Below are 15,763 nucleotides of genomic sequence, written 5' to 3' on the forward strand. Positions count from 1 at the left end.
AACGTCATCCTTGGCGGTGGTGGTCCTCTTCCCGTCCCACCCGCCAGTCCCCGGGCTGAAGGAACAATTCCAAAATCTCCTCCAGGGGAAGACTTTGGAAATCCAGTTAACAACTCGCTCACCCCCAGTTCGGGTACCTGACAGCGCCCGAGGCCACGAGTGCACTCCAGGCGGGGGCGCGCCAGCGGGGGGCAGGGGCTCTCGGGTGAGCCGGGTGATTTTGGCTTCCTCCCCCAGGGTGGTCCCTACCTAGGCTCACATTTCCTCCCCTCTCCAAACTTACAGGGGCTGTGGCCTGCAGGGGGGCGGGGGGGCTGCAGGGGGCGTTAGGGAGTAGCGGAGGGAGTAGGACAAGGAGGGAGGTGAGTGGACGGGCGGCGTAGCGGGGAACGAGGAGCCAGGAGGAGAAAAGCTTGGAGAGCGCCGGCACCGAGGAACAGGGAAGAAAGCGAGGAAGAGAACGAGAAGAGGCGGAAAGGAAAGGGGAAAGAGAGCTCGCGGCGAGAGCGCAGAGCGCGAGCCAAGCAGAGCGGAGCAGAGTCGAGCCGAGCGCTGTTAGCGGCGGCGGCACGGCGCGGCGCTCCGCTCCGGCCTGACTCCGCACCGGCTTTTGCGGGCGGCCGGCGGCGCGGGGCCCTTTGGAAATAGAATAGCCAATGTAATCTGACACTTCAACTTGCTCGGCTCCGGGCGAGTTGATTCACTTACTCACCCCCTAACGCCGAGTTCCTTTTCACTGTCTGTGGACATTAAAAAAGCGAGCGGCGGCGGCGGGCGCCGGGGAGAGCGAGCGGCCGGGCGGCAGGCGGGCGAGCAGCGATCGGGCGGCCGAACGAGCGAGCAACGCCGGCGCAGCGCGGTGACCCCAGCCCCAGCCGGCGCGGAGCGGGAGCCGGAGCCGAGCGGATCTCGGAGCCCTCATTGCGCTCCTCCCGGCCCGAGCCTGCCCTACCCGGCGGTGGCGGCGGCGCGTCCTCCAGCGGCGGCAGCGGCGCTCGCAGCGCCCGGTAAGTTTGGGGCCGGAGCCAGGCGCCCGCTGGCTCCGCAGCTACCTCCGGCTCCCGGCGGACTCGGGGCGCAAGCGTGGGGTGCTGGGTGCTGGGGCTTTTCCCTTAAAGGGTTCCCCGGAGCGGGGCGACCGTCTGGCGGCGCGGGCTCCGCTCCGCTCCCCTTGGTGGCCGGGGGCGGAGGCCCAGCGGCCGGCGAGCTCCCGGCTGTGCGGAGCCGGCTTGGGCTGCGCGCAGGGGCCGGGTTTGTCGGGGTGTGCGGGGCGTAAGTGTGGTCGTGCGCGCGCGGACCCGGTGCCCGCCTCCTGCCGGCGCGCCTCCAGCCCTCGCTCTCTACACCCGGGGGCCGGGCAGGACCGGGAATCGGAGGAGGGAGGGAAGGACGGGGGAAGGACCGCCTCGGTCTCCTTCGCCTCCTCTGGGGAGATGCGAAGTTGTGCGCCAGTGTGTGTATAGGAACCGCTGGGGAAGGCGCCGGATTTCAGGGTGGCAAGGGGTGGTGGTGTTAAGTTGTGCGTCTGAATTTCCAGGGAAAACATACACTTTTGTAAATGGTAGGTGGGGGCGCGGTTAAGTTGTTTGTGTGGGAATTGCCCGGGGAAGGGCGGCGCGCGGTACGAACGAGGAACGCGGAGGGGTGTGTGTAAGGGCTTCTACTAGGGCTTCGGCAGCCCGAGGGGCGCTCAGGCCAATGCCTGGACGGGGCTGCCCCGACCAGGAGGGGAGCCCAAGGGGAAGATGTGCGTGTGTGTGCGCGCGCGCGCGTTGCAAATACGAAAGTAATTTCCCGGTGTTCTTTCTTCCTCTTCGTCTCCGGCGGCTGTGGCCCCGAGGGAGTGGGAGGCCGGCCGGGGCGGCGGTTGTGGGGCCGGGGCTGGAGCCGGGGTCGGGGGGGAGGCGGGCTCTGGAAGCCTGTTTCACATTCCTGGCGTCTGGGCTGGGAAAAAAAACAGTGGGGAGCGCGGCCTCCGCGTCTAGGGCGCGGGCAGCGGGCGCGCGTCGCCCCCTCGCCGGGTACATCTGTCCAGGAAGCCGGCCGGGCGGGGAGAGGACGCGGTTCGGAGGGCAGGCTCCCCGCCCTGGAGCGGTGGGGGCGCGGGCGAGGGGCGGCCGCCTTCCCGGCCATTGTGCGCCAGCAGATTTTCACGGGAGACTGCCCCGGAGCCGCAGGAGAAGGCCGGGAGCCGGCCTCTGCCCGGGGTTTAAAAGACACTCCAGGAATGTAAACAACCCGGGCGGGAGGGCGGGCGAACGGGAGCGCGCCAGGGCACCCAACCGGGGCCCCCCACCCCTCCCCGGGGGACAGCCCGTCGGCACCGCCGCCTTGCCCTACCCCTCTACCTGCAGCAAACTTTTTCCTCCTCTGCTTTCCCTTCCCACCTCGCCCCTCCAGCAGGTCACTGAGCGAGAGCCGCTCTCGGGTGGGCCAAGGGTGCTTGGTACCCTTGCCTGACCGGGGGAGGCCTGGCGACTGGGTCCCTGCTTCGGTGCCCGGAGCTCCCGCTGCGCCTGCCCGGGAGCCGCCAGCTTCCTGGGCTGGCTGTGCCCGAGTAACTGGGGCTCTGAGCCTGCCCGCCTCCCTCCCTCCCTCCCGCTGCTCCTTCCCCCGCGCGCTCTCCCCCTTCTCCTCTCCCCTGACTGCTTTTCCAATGCCCTGACATGAGGGAGGAAGATTTAACTTGGCAGCCCAAACAAATGTTCTCTCAGAGGTCCTCCAAGAAGCTGGCGGCTGGGCTGGCGGGGTGAGGGCACGGCTCGGCCAGCCTTTCCCTCCTCTCTGCTCTGCCACGGACATTTGGAGCCCTCTGGGTGGACAGCCCAGGGCATGGGAGAGTAGGGCCCAGCCCCAGTGATTTAAAAGGGCAGTGGGCGACCGCCTGTGGAAGCCCCTGGCTCCGCGCCGGGTGCAGAGCCGCTCCGAGCTGCCTCCTGGTGCCAAGGGTTTTCTGAAGGATTTTCTTGAGCAACAGTTTGTCTCCCTGCTGCAACCTGGGAACCGGGCCTGGTAGACCAGAGGGTTAACCAGTGCCGACTCCTCCTCCCTGGCGGGTGTGAGGACAGGCTGGTTACACCGGGCAGGGCAGGAGGCCAGAGGCTGTTCCCAGAGGTGCCTGGGTTTGCTTATTATTGTTTTTGAAGATGTAGATAAAGAGGCAGGCGCTGGGGCTGGAGAGCCGGGCAGCTTGGCGCTGGTGAATTCCAGCCTGCCTTCGCTGGCGCTGATAGGGTCCCGGGAGTGTGAAGCTGCTGCTGAGCTATCGGGGAAGTTGAGATGAGAGAGCAGGCTCTTAGCCTTCTCTGTCCCGGCCACTTTGTGAGGGGGTCCAGAGTGGGGGAGATTCCTGGCCCCTCACTCGCCGGCTCCTGGCCCCAGTGCAGAGGCCGGGTGGGTTTGTGAATACCCCGAGCCTTGGGCTGACCTTTCCCTCTTCAAGTCGAGGATGTTGAAACACCAGCATCAAACAAAAGACACATTGAAAGCCCTATCTGCTACAGAGCACGTGTGACTTGGGGGCCCAGGGAATGCATTTGGAGGGAGATGGTGTTTTCTTCTGAGCCTAATGATTTCGGTTGGGTTTTGTTTTCCCCCAAAGGACAGAAGCGGCTCCTTGTCCCAAATCACGAGGTTATGAAACGCTGTTTTCACATGTAAATCTCAAAAGTTTAGACTTCTGAGAGTTGGTGGCAGTGACTGGAAGTGGGGGGCGGGGGGAGGAGAAGGGAGCAGTAGGGAGTAGATTCAAGAGGTGGATTTGGCATTTTGGGTAGGTCTCACTGAGAAGAGTTGGGAATAAGAAATCACCGGTCTTATGAATAAATAGATTTGTCTATGCAGAAAAGGGTTGCTGGCTTCTTCGTGGGGACAAAATGTCCTTTTTCCCTCCTAAGGAAAGGGGGGAGGAGGGTTCTTGTTTCTCTCACAGCCAGGAGCAAAATGAAGAAAGGTCCAGAAACTGCGGGGTTTGGCGAATTAACTACAGTTTCTCACACGCACACGCTCACTTCCCTAGCTACAGTAACACAACATTGTCTCCATCTCTGGCCCCTAAAGACATGCCTCCAACACAGGACAGGTGTCCATGGTTGACTCATTCCAGAAAATTGCAGGGGCGAGGGCCCAACTGAGAAGAACTGCAAACTTCACTTTTTTTCCTGTTTTTTCCTGATGGGGGGAGGGGTGGAGGGATCCAGGAAGGAAGGCACTTTGAGGCCTGTTGCGTCTTGAGAGTTTTGTCACAAGAGTACCTGCATATAAAGCCACTGACCTCGAGGGTCCAACGAGTGGCCATGACCCTGGCCTCAGGGTGAGGCGTTGTTATAAGAAATTTGGGTGCCAGCTAGTTAATTTCTGAAGCTTCTGTGGGCACTTGGTCATGGGACCAGGAAGCAGGGCCCACGGGTCGTGGCTGGCTCCCCTACACTTTCATTCATAACTGTGCTCCCCAGGGCCCTGGCCTGGCTCCTGTCGCTGCTGCCTGGTCTTTATGAGGCTCCTCAGATTTTGCGTGGACAACAAAGGCAGGGCTGCCACAATTACCAAAGGAACTGCTGCGGCCTTGCCTGGCGACAGCTCTGACCTCTTAGCAGGACACAGTGCTCTCTGCCCATGCCCTGTGGAGAAGTGCTCTTTGTCCTTAAGAGTCTCTCAGGATGGGGAGGCAGCCACCCTCCTGGCTGTCAGCTCCATGGGATTCTGAGGTTGGGCCCTACCTTTAGAGAGGGGCTGAAGGGAGGCTGAGAAAAGCAGTCGTAGCCGTAGGCTCTCGGGAGAGCCCCCATCAGGATTGAGTGGGTCCCTGTTACTGGAGAGAGGACCAAGGTGTCAGGGGGCTGTAGCTTTCTATCCGTGTTGGGCCAGTAACTCTCCTGTGGTGGGCCTCAGTCTCCTGATCTGTAAAATGGGTCTGAGGGCAGAACTTGTCCCATCCCACTTGGTTGCTGGGAGAATGAGGCAGATGTGGGCATGAGTCCCCTAGGCATGTGCCCCTTGAAGGCCTGGGAGGCTCTGGGTACAGAATGGGTAGGACACAGAGGGGTTGGATTGGAGGCGCTAGAAGCATTTTCCAGGAGCTGCTCTCATCCAGACGTACTTAGGTGGCAGCTGGTTGTCCAGCCTTGGTTTGCATGCCCCCCAGGACAGGGTACTCATTACCTCCTGGAAGCCTCTGCCGTCAGTGGGCAGTTGTGCGTGTTAGCATGTTCTGCTGCATGCCATCTGCAAATCCACTTCTGACCCCACTCTGGTTTTGAGATGCTGGGGGCCCTCCAGACCATAGACTCGTTCTTTCCTGAATGATCATGGGTTCAAGACTGCTGCCTAGGCAGGCCCCTAGGTAGGGGGACACGTTCAAATGGCTGCTTCTAGCCCTTATTGGGAATGACCTGTTGTGGGGGGAAGAGTCTGCCTGGGGGGATCCCCCTGTCATCTGCCCTTGTGTGCCAGGTTTGCCTCTGGGCACTTTCCTTGGAGCAGGGTATGAGAAGGAAGGGGGTGCATGATGAGGGGTGGGGTTGGCTCAGGGGCCACGCACGGATGCCACAGGTGTTGACTGTGGATGAAGATAGTGTCGTGGGAGAGACCAGAACTGTGGAAGGCAGTTCCTGTTCCTCAGGAGCCCACAGTCCAGTGCCGGAAGGAAGATCAGTCCAAATAAATAATTAACCACTACCAGCTGGCTGCCTGCCACGGGGCGCGTGATGACAGTAATAACCACAGCCCCTCTCCTTTGTATGGTTCTTGGTGGATTTAGAAGCTTTGTCCATCTTTGTTTAACCCCAATAACAACAGTGTAAGCTAGTTACTACTTGGAATTATCCCCATTTAACAGAGCAGAAAACCAAGGTTCAAGAGGTCCAACAACTTGTGGCAAAGTTAGATTCAACCTCAGGCCTTACAGATGGCAACGCCTTGTGCCACCTCCTTTCCAGTCCACCGAGTGAGCGCTCCAATCAGGCTGGGACATGGTGCAGAGTCAGTATAGGCTCCAGAAATGGGGGCTGGGGGAATGAGGTGAAGGAGGAGCCATTCCCAGGAAGGGTCACAGATGGGCCTCACCTGTCTTCCCCCTCCCATATGGCAGCACATGGTCCATGCCCCCAGCAGCTGTGTCCCTTTCTTTTGGCACAGGGTCTTACAGCCAGAGCTTGCTCTGAGCCACAAATCCTGCCTTGGCTGCCTGGGGCACACAGGTCTATGCATGGGGCTTCATGCCTTTCTCCGGCCCTGGAGCAGGAGGCAGAGGTGTTTCCAGCCCCCCAAGTCCCCGTGAGGCCCAGTACACTTCCTTGGGTTGCTATGGTTTCCATATTTCCTCTTTGAGCTGAGTCAGACCCCAGGCTGTATGGGACGCCCACACCGTGGGAGAACTTGGGTTCCTTCTGACCCTTGCAGCCGGCACCCCTGGGCCTGGTTTTTGGGAACTCAGCTGAGTGCCACGCTAGGACAAGGCTGTAGCTGGTGGAGTTCAGGTCAGGGAGCAGCCGAGCAGGCTGAGCTGGCACCTCCCCAGGAAGCTTGGCCCAGCCTGGCACACCTGTGCAGGTAATGACTGTGGCTTGGGAGGGCCCCGGGCCTGTCAGGCCCAGCCACCAGAGTTACTGCAGGAGTGTGCTGGGGGAGGCTGGGGTGTCTGAGCTAATTAGATTTCTTAGATTTCAATGCTCCCCTAATCCTGTTAGCCCGGCTGTAATTGTAACCACTTGAAGGTTTCGGCTGTGGCAGGCTGTTGAGGACAGACGGTGTGGGGACTCTGCTCTGCCCCAGCCCCAGCCCCACCCCTAGACAGCTGGCTGGGGGCTTGGGGACTGCCTTCTTAGGTCTCCAGGGTGGGGGCCTGAGTGATGGTGGGTGTTGTGTTTTTCTATAGAATCTCAGCATCGTGGACTGTCAGAATAGACATAGCTCTTTGAAATCACCTGGCTCAAACCCTTCACTGTACAGATGGGAAAACTGAGGCCCACGGAGGGACAGAGACTAGCTCAGAAGCTCGATGGCTGGTAGTGGTGGAGCATCAGAGACTAGTGGTCTGACTTTGGGGTATTTGTCCCTAGGGACTTAAGGGAAAGTCTGGAATTTCTAGGAACTAGTGAGCCTTCCAGAGACTTCTGCCCCTAGAGATAGGGGTTTGGGGGCTCCATTTGTCCCCAAGCCTGCTCCTGTCTGTGTTGGCAGTTACCTGTCTTGTACTCCCCTAGCCCTGTCTGTGTGCACACCTGCACACATATGCACACACTGGGTGTGTGGCCCGGGACCTGGCCCGGGACCCTGAGACCTGAGAGCTCTCTCCCTCCTCCCCCACCAGTCTTGCCCAGACACTTGCCCTCCTGGAGCCTCCAATTCAATGCAGATCAGGAAATGGCCAAGCTGTTTGATGGGTGAGGGTGTTAAATACATACACTGTACTTTCTCCAGCTCCTCCTTCCAAAGTTCTGTTTTCCGTGTCTGGCTTAAATGGACATCTGTCCTCTCTCCCTGCAACCCATTCTGACTTCCCAATCCTCAGGGAATGGTTGGCAGGGAGGATGGGGATGGTGTGCCCCAGAGCTTCCCACTTAGGTCCTGTGCTGCTGTCCTCTTAGCTGTGAAGCTTCCGGGAGAGATCTAAAAACCCCTTCCACTCTGAACCTCTCTGGCTCTGAGTTTTGAACGCTAAGCTTGTAGCATAAAATTAGGGAGGACTCATTGGGTTACCTGGTCTGGCCTTTCCTTTCCTAGCGCAGGAAACTGAACCAGGGAAAGAAACATTTGGTCTCAACCAAGGTCAGCAGCGATGGGTGACTGAGCTGGGCCTGGAACCGCGTCTCCGCCAGCCCATTAGCTCATGAAACATGTATTGAGTGTGTGCTCTTGGCCCTGTGCAGCCCCCTTAGCCGCTCTTGAGCTCATTAATAAATGCTCTTCGGCTCTGACTGGAGAGGCCCAGCTGAACCGTGGGGGTGGGGTTCACTCCTGAGTGCTCAGAGTGAGGACGAAGGATGGGAAGTTTTCAGTGGCACTCCCGGATCCTCTGCAGCCGGGGGAGCATGGAACACTCTTGGGCTGGCGTTAGAGCCCATGCTCAGCAGCATGTGTCTTTACAGAGTGGTTGCATTGCAAATTCGAGAGAAGTAAAACAGGGCCAGGCACAGTGGCTCATGCCTGTAATCTCTGCACTTTGGGAGGTTGAGGCGGGTGGATCACGAGGTCAGGAGTTCAAGACCAGCTTGGCCAACATAGTGAAACCCTGTCTCTATTAAAAATACAAAAATTAGCCGGGCATGGTGGCGTGCACCTGTAATCCCAGCTACTCGAGAGGCTGAGGGATGAGAATCGCTTGAACCTGGGAGGGAGAGGCTGCAGCGTGCCGAGACTGCACCATTGCACTCCAACCTGAGCAACACAGCAAGACTCCGTCTGAAAAAAAAAATATGCAAAACAGATACCTTCTAGGGAGGGTACAAGATTTCTCATCTGCTGGGACCTGTTTAAGCCAAGAGGATGGTGGCTTCCCGTACCTCGCCTCTCCCCCACACCCAACCCTCCAAGAGCTGACCTTTGTCCTTTGCTGAGCGAATGGCCAACTGGCTTGGTCCTCCCTGCACTTCCTCTCTGTGTAGGGAAGCAGGGAGGTGGCCTTCTCACTCCGCCCTAGGAGTCACCTGCTGAGAGTCACCTTTGTCAGCCCAGGTGAGAGCACACTAGGAAGAGCCAGCTGGGCTCAGGACAAGGGAGGAGATGCCAGGTGCCTGGACCTTGCCCTGTCCACAGGGCTTTACCCAGACTCCCACCCCTACTCCCTGGTGGACCTTGACCGCAGGGCACAGCTCTAACCATTCAGCGACCTAGCCGAGGATTGGCAGGGCACAGAGACTCCTGTCTCTGTGAGGGGAGAGTCCTGAAACCCTTTCCTGGTGTGTGCAGATGGGAAGGGCCCTTGCAGGTCTCTGTCCAACCTTCTTATTTTCCAGGTGGGGAAACCCAAAGCCCAGAGACATGGTGGGATTGACTGCGGGTCATAACAGCGGGGTGTCTCACTGAGAGTAGGGGGCTCTGTGGTCTGGGTGAGGAGGGGTAGGTTTTCCGTCGATGTCTTGCTTTGGTGTGCAGCTGTTGTTTACATCCTTAAAACAGCTTGCCGAAGGTCTGCTGCAAATATAATAGCCAGCATTTATTGGACAACTAATGTGTTTCGTGCCCTTCTCAGACTGCCTGGGTGAGGCTCTCAGCTCCGCTCTTTGTGAGCTCAGTAACTTTGGGCAAATAATGTTTAACTTCTCTGACTTTGGTCTCCACATCTGTAAAACAGGCTAACAGTGTAGTAGTAACTAACATACTATCTTCCCCATAAGTTGAGAAGATGGACTATGCCAAGTTCCTGGCACGTAGTAAGTGCTCAAGAAAAGGTAGCCCTAGTCTTTGTCACCACCAGTGTTCCTATTGGTTTACCTCTGATTTACAGATGAGAGTGTGAAGTCAATTGCCAGGTCAAGTGGCGCCTGGGGCCCACACAAAGCAGCCTGCTGGCACCCAGGCTTCCTGATCTCCAGCGCCCTGCCGTTTTCCACACTTGTGTAGCACAAAGGTCTGGCCCGTCTTCTCTGAGAGGCCCCCAGTCATAACCCAAGTACATTTTAATTCAACCTACCAGGGCAGCCTGTTCCCCTTGGAGAGGTGTTCGAGAGGCAGGTATTGCATCTGGGCTCCTGCCTGAGAAGCGTTTTCTTTTTGCGGGTAAACCGAGGCTCATAACAATACCTCCCTTTTGGACTCTTCCCATGTGAAGGGAAGGAGGCCACAGAGGGACAGAGCTTGTCAACTGTATACGATCATGAAGAATTGCCGTGAACGATAACTGGGACTTCTGGCCAGTCACTCTCCCCTCTGAGCCTCAGTTTCCTCATCTGAAGACCATGAGCTGAATCAACATCATCACTTTCCAAAATGGCTTCTCAGGACCACCAGTCCCCAAAAGCAAAAGGGAGGGCAGCAGAACACCCCTGCCCTCCAGAAATTGTCAAACTTATTTGCCTGGAGGGGATGCCTCCAAGTAAATAGTTTGCCTCACCCAGCCTTTCCCCAGGCTACAGACACCACCCCTCCATCTTTTTTTTTTTTTTTTTTTTTTTTTTTTTAGTGCAGTGGTGCGATCTCAGCTCACTGCAGCCTCCACCCCCTGGATTCTGGTGATTATCCCACCTCAGCCTCCCGAGTAACTGGGACTACAGGCATGCGCCCCGTGCCTGGCTAATTTTTTTTTTGCATATGGGGTTTCACCGTGTTGCCCCAGGCTGGTCTTGAACTGCTGAGCTCAAGCCATCCTTCCGCATAGTGCTGGGATGACAGGCGTGAGCACTATGCCCAGCCCCACCCTTTTTAAATGCAAAATAACTCCGGAGAAGACCAGCAGAGCATTTTGGGAAATACCACCTAAACAGTCCCTTCCAGCTCAGCCTTGCAGCTCTGTCCATCGGATGGTTTACCTGCTGAAGAACCACCTTTCCAGGGGACCCTTTCACAGAGGGGAGGAGGGGACAGTGTCTGCACAGCAGGAGTCCTCCCCTCAGCCTGCTTCCTTGGCATTTCCACCTGGTTTTGACCCACCCTCCAGCCTCCACATGTGCTATCACTTTTGCTGGCCTCCTTGTCTTTCCTTTTTTTGTTCCCAGACCACAAATCTGTTTGTGGTTGGGCAGTCCTGAAAGCAAGGCCAACTGGGCAGAGGGGTGGGGCCTCTGCCATGTCCCTAGAAGAAGGCTCCAGAGATTTGCTGGCTGTCAGAACTAGAAGGGTTTTGTTTCACCCCAGAACCTATGGGTAAGCCTTTGTGAATGTGCATTCTCCTGGAGAGGTGGTCTGTAGCCTTATTTCAGATCCTTAAGTCCATGTGGACACCCGGAAACAGTGTCAGAACTATGGCCTTTGGATCACGAGGTCAGGAGTTCGAGAGCAGCCTGGTCAGCGTGGTGAAACCCCATCTCTACTAAAAATACAGGAAGTTAGATGGGCGTGGTGGTGTGTGCCTGTAATCTCAGCTACTTGGGAGGCTGTCAAGAGAATCACTTGAACCCAGGAGGTGGAGGTTGCAGTGAGCTGAGATCGCACCACTGCACTCCAGCAATAGAGCAGTGAGACTCTGTCTCAAAAAAACAAAAACAAAAACAAAAACAAAACTACAGCCTTAATCCAAGGCTCTGCAGTCCCTGGTCCTTGAATGGTGTGGAACTGTCATGCTGCCTTTCTTGCCCTCTTTCCATTCCATCTCAGTTGTGTGACCTTTGTAGGTGGGAATACATTTGTCTTCACACCCCCTGCTTCTAATTCAGCTTGACATTTTCCTGGCAAGGAATCTGCGGCCAAGGGATGTGAAGGGACTTGACCAAGGCCACAGAGTCTGGTACTGGGGCTGGGTGTGGGGCGGCCCAGGGGATGATGAGTGAGTGGCAGGCAGATGTGGCCTCCTGCAGCAGCTGATTTCACTGTGAAGCCATCCCATCTCGTCCTCTGTGAGACCTACGTGGGATGTTGGGATTCAGTGTCCCAGAAAGAGCTGACCCTGGGGTGAAGGAAGTCCCCACCCAGTCCCTCTTCTAGGAAGGCTGGGCAGGACTGGTTTAGGAGGTGCCTCCTCTGGGTCAGGAGGCCAGCTTCAGCTCTGCAGGCTGCATCGTGTGGGTCCCGCCCAGGTTCATGGTTCCTCTTCGGGGGATGTGGGGAGCACTGGCACTTACGTTGAGGGGCACACGATGTCTTCAGAACGCCTCACTGGTGTAAGCTGGTTAGGAGCCCTTAGCTGGGGCGGTCGTGCTGTTGGTAGGGAGAGGCAGCCTGGGGCCTCCAGAGAGCCGTAGGCCCAAGCTGGGTCCCATGCGGGCAGGGGCACGCTGTAATTGTTCATGAGTCACTCTGCCTCCCTGCTCACAGTCCTCATGTCCCTGCCTTCCTGGGACCCTGAGAAGTGGGCCTTGTGGTGGTTGGGAACAAGTGGAGGGATTCCTGGGCCATCCGCCTCTCTGCCCTGTGTGCTGGCACACCCGAGCCCCGCCACCTCCCTGAGCCTCAGATCCTGGGAGAAGAGCAGAAAGCTCGGATGTGACTTTTTTTTTTTTTTTTTTTTTTTTGAGACCGAGTCTTGCTTTGTCACCCGGGCTGGAAGTTCAGTGACGCAATCTTGGCTCACTGCAGCCTCCGGCTCCTGGATTCAAGCAATTCTTCTTTCTGAGCCTCCTGAGTAGCTGGGATTACAGGCACACGCCACCACACCGGGCTAATTTTTGTATTTTTAGTAGAGACAGGGTTTTGCCATGTTGGCCAGGCTAGTCTCGAACTCCTGACCTCAGGTGATCCACCTGTCTTGACCTCCCAAAGTGCTGGGATTACAGACGTGAGCCACTGTGCCCAGCCCCAGGTGTGATTTCTTGTTTGGTGTTTGGCGTCAGTTTATCTCCTGCAAAGAATAGCCTTCTCATTCCTCCCACCCCGCCTGGGTTGACGCCTGCATTTCTGCCTGTGCTTCATCTGCAGGGCTGACCCATTCAGGCAGAAGGAGTGGATCTGCATGGGGGTTGGAATCCTCATGGGTCTCAGAAATCTCTGGGCCTTCTGCCTTGCGGATGGTCTCCCTCCTACCCAGCTCCCCAGAGGGGCCTGGGCAGCTCTGCTCCACCCGAAGGCTCTGGACGCTCCTATTCTGGTATTCCTGGCACCTTTGATTCCCAAGACCACTAGGGACCTTGGCAACCGCCTCATCTGATGCCTGTCGCACAGATGACTTATGCCCCATCTGCAGCATCCTCACAGAGCACCTTCCCAGTTGGGCTTGCATGCCTCCACGGACAGGCTGCTCCCTGCCTCCCCAGCAGCTCCCTCCGTCTAGAAAGTTCCACATCGTATGGAGCATGGAAGGATACTTCTCTCCTAGTTCTCTTCTCAGGATCTTGCAGAATGTGGTGAATTCAGTTCTCAGGAAGTCTCTTCTATTTTCTACCTCAGAGATCTAAGGCTGGAGTAGGCAGAGTCGGCTTCCTGGAGGAGGTGGCCTTCTTATATCCCCTGGGCCTTATTATCTCTGCTTCTGGTAAGAGCCTGGGCAGCTTGGAGACCTCAGGCGTGACCTGGAAATAGCCCAGCCCAGGTCGTAAGGCATGGCAGTAGGCTGGGGAGGCCACAACACTGGCTCACTGGGGCCCTAGGGGAAGAAAGCGGTCTGGCTTCTGCTTGTCAAGCACGGTCAGACATTCCAGAAGGCTGAGAAGGCAGTCTGTCTTCCCAGCCTCTCCCAGCATACTCGCCTGCCACTGCAGCCGGAGCCCCCTTGCCGGAGGTAGGCAGGGGCTGTGAGTAGTCTTTCCTCCCCTGCCGGCCACCATCCGGCTCCTCACTGAACTCCCCTCTGCCTGGCCCTGCCCCCTGCCACTTAGGCGCATCTTGCCTGCGTGTCTGCAGGCCCCTGAGACCTGGGCTCTGTGCAGAACTTCTGGCCTCATCCTGACAGTATCACTGGTGGCTGTCTCACGAGTCCAAGGGGAGGGCCAGCGCCTTGCATGCTGTCCAGCATCACTGTATCGGGGAGTGTAATGTTTCATTACCATGTGCAGTGATGGTAATGGCAGCACAGAAAGGCTTTGGAGACCGTCCAGGGCCAACCTTCTCATTTAGATGCTGAGTTGAACCCCAGAGGGGACAAGGTCACATGACAAGTCCCTGGCAGAGCTGGAGCTAAAATCCAGGTGTCCTCACCATCTATCCAGTGCCCAGCCCCTCCTGTTATTCCACAGAAACCCTTTGCTGAATGGAGGGAGAGGTGCCTCCATGGCTGTGGCAGTGGTGCCGGCCTGGCCTGGGACTCACCTTCCCCATCTTGTAGAGCTGCTGGGCCTTCCAGCTCCAGCTGTGCCCACCAAAAACACTGGGCCTGGGGGCAGTCAGGGGTCCCTGTGGTCTCGGTGAGACAGCCGGCTCCTCCAGCCGGGGGCTCGCTGGGGCCGCTGCCCTATAGCAGGACACTTTCTCTCGCTTCCTGGCTCATATGAGGCTGCCTTGCATTCTGCCTTAGGTGGCAACAGTGTCCTCAGGCACCTGAGACCCCTCACCCAGCTTTTTGGCTCATCTGGCCACAGGATGTTCCTGTGGCCTGGACCATGGCTTGAATTTGTGGTCTGAGATCCAGCCTGCTGTGACCCCTTCCAGGGCCCTGAAGACCCAAAGATGCCCAGACTATGAGAGCAGTGGGGAACTGGGCAGCCAGTTTATTTAATCCCCTCCTCATCCCATTTCCAAGATGAGAGCATGGAGGCCAGAAAGGGAAGGAATCCAGCCTCAGAGTTGCAGGCAGGATCCCGTGTCCTCCCAGCCTCGCTGGCCTGGCCTCTGTCTGCGTCCACCCTCTATCCCCGAGGCCCTCCTTGGCCTGCCAAGGCTTTGTGTGGAGTGAAGGACGATGGGGGACAATGGGCAGAGTAGCAACTGCTGCTTTTCCTTAGGACTCCTCCAGGCCTCTGCCAGACCCTGCGTCCTTCCAGGCCTGGGGAGCCTAGGCACTGGGAGGGTCCTGCTGGCGGGGCCTCGTGCCAGCCTGAGAACAAGGTTTCCTGGCTGGGCTTGAGCCCCCGGCGCTCTGCCCCTGGGGAGGGCAGAGTCTGGGGTCCTTTTATGCCTCCCCTCGCCCAGCTCCTCAAGGAAGGTGGACTAAGGCATTCCTTCGTCAGGTTTATCAAGTACCTACTATGTGCCAAGCACTCTTCCAGACCCTGGGGATACACTGGGGAACTTGACAGGGGCCCTGCTTACATTCTAGTAGGTGAGACAGACAGTCAGCAGATCAACAACTTAATACATGATGTCATGCTGAGTTGTAATTAGTGCTTTGAAGAAAAATAAACCAGGATAAAGTGGATATAAGGAGTTGAGTGGGTGATGGAGCTTCCTTAGATGGGGTGGGCAGGGAAGGCTTCTCTAAAGAGGCTGCATTTGAGCAGATACATCAGGGAGACAGGGGAGTGAATTCCATGAACAGTTGGGAGAAGAACCTGCCAGGCAGTGGGAATCGCATGGGCAAAGGCCCTGCCGCAGATACATGCTTGGCGTGCTCGAAGAAAAGCAGGGAAGCCAGTGTGGCTAGATGGAGTAAGGAAAGAAGGGAGCAGGAAGTCAACAGGGTGATCAGGGACCAGGTGATAAGGGACAGAGAGCCTTATCAAGCTCACGAAGGGCTTCTGACTTCATGCTCAGTGATTTGGAAGCCACTGAAGGATTATAAGTAAAGGACTGAGGCTATTAGATGTGTTCTCTAAGATCTCTGGCTGATGAGCTGATAATAGACTGAAGGGGTAAGGGTGGCCACAAGGAGACCATCTGGGCAGCGTTTACAGGAACCCAGGAAAGGATGCTGGTGGCTTGGACCAGTGTTCAGTGGAGGTAGTGAGACAAGGTCAGATCCTGAATGTATTTTAAAGACTGGTTGGGTGCCGTGGCGCATGCCTATAATCCCAACACTCTGGGAGGCCGAGGTGGACAGATCACAAGGTCAAGAGATCGAGACCATCCTGGCCAACATGGTGAAAATGTATCTCTACTAACAATACAAAAATTAGCCAGGCATGGTGGCACGTGCCTGTAGTCCCAGCAACTCGGGAGGCTGAGGCAGGAGAATCGCTTGAACCCGGGAGGCAGAGGTTGCAGTGCGCCAAGATCGCGCCATTTCACTCCAGCCTGGCGACAGAGCGAGACTGCATCACACACACACACACACACACACACACACACACACACACACACACAC

At 57.2% G+C, this 15,763-nt stretch overlaps 1 protein-coding gene across 9 annotated transcripts in view; it reads left to right on the forward strand.

Annotated features, from left to right (window-relative positions):
• The first annotated feature begins 657 nt into the window (after positions 1-657).
• ZMIZ1 (zinc finger MIZ-type containing 1) overlaps positions 658-15,763 on the forward strand; it is a 243,388-nt gene continuing 228,282 nt past the window's right edge. For 8 of the 9 annotated variants that reach the window (XM_032259200.1, XM_032259210.1, XM_032259205.1 and 5 more), the window contains exon 1: positions 658-1,007. The gene's annotated coding sequence lies outside the window, so the exon portion shown is untranslated. Of the gene's footprint in view, positions 1,008-1,276; positions 1,562-15,763 lie in introns of those variants that run through there. The other variant, XM_032259201.1, reaches the window with a different exon arrangement.

Source organism: Sapajus apella, unplaced genomic scaffold, assembly GCF_009761245.1.
Source record: "Sapajus apella isolate SASKATOON/1434 unplaced genomic scaffold, GSC_monkey_1.0 scaffold107, whole genome shotgun sequence".
Classification (NCBI taxonomy): domain Eukaryota; kingdom Metazoa; phylum Chordata; class Mammalia; order Primates; family Cebidae; genus Sapajus; species Sapajus apella.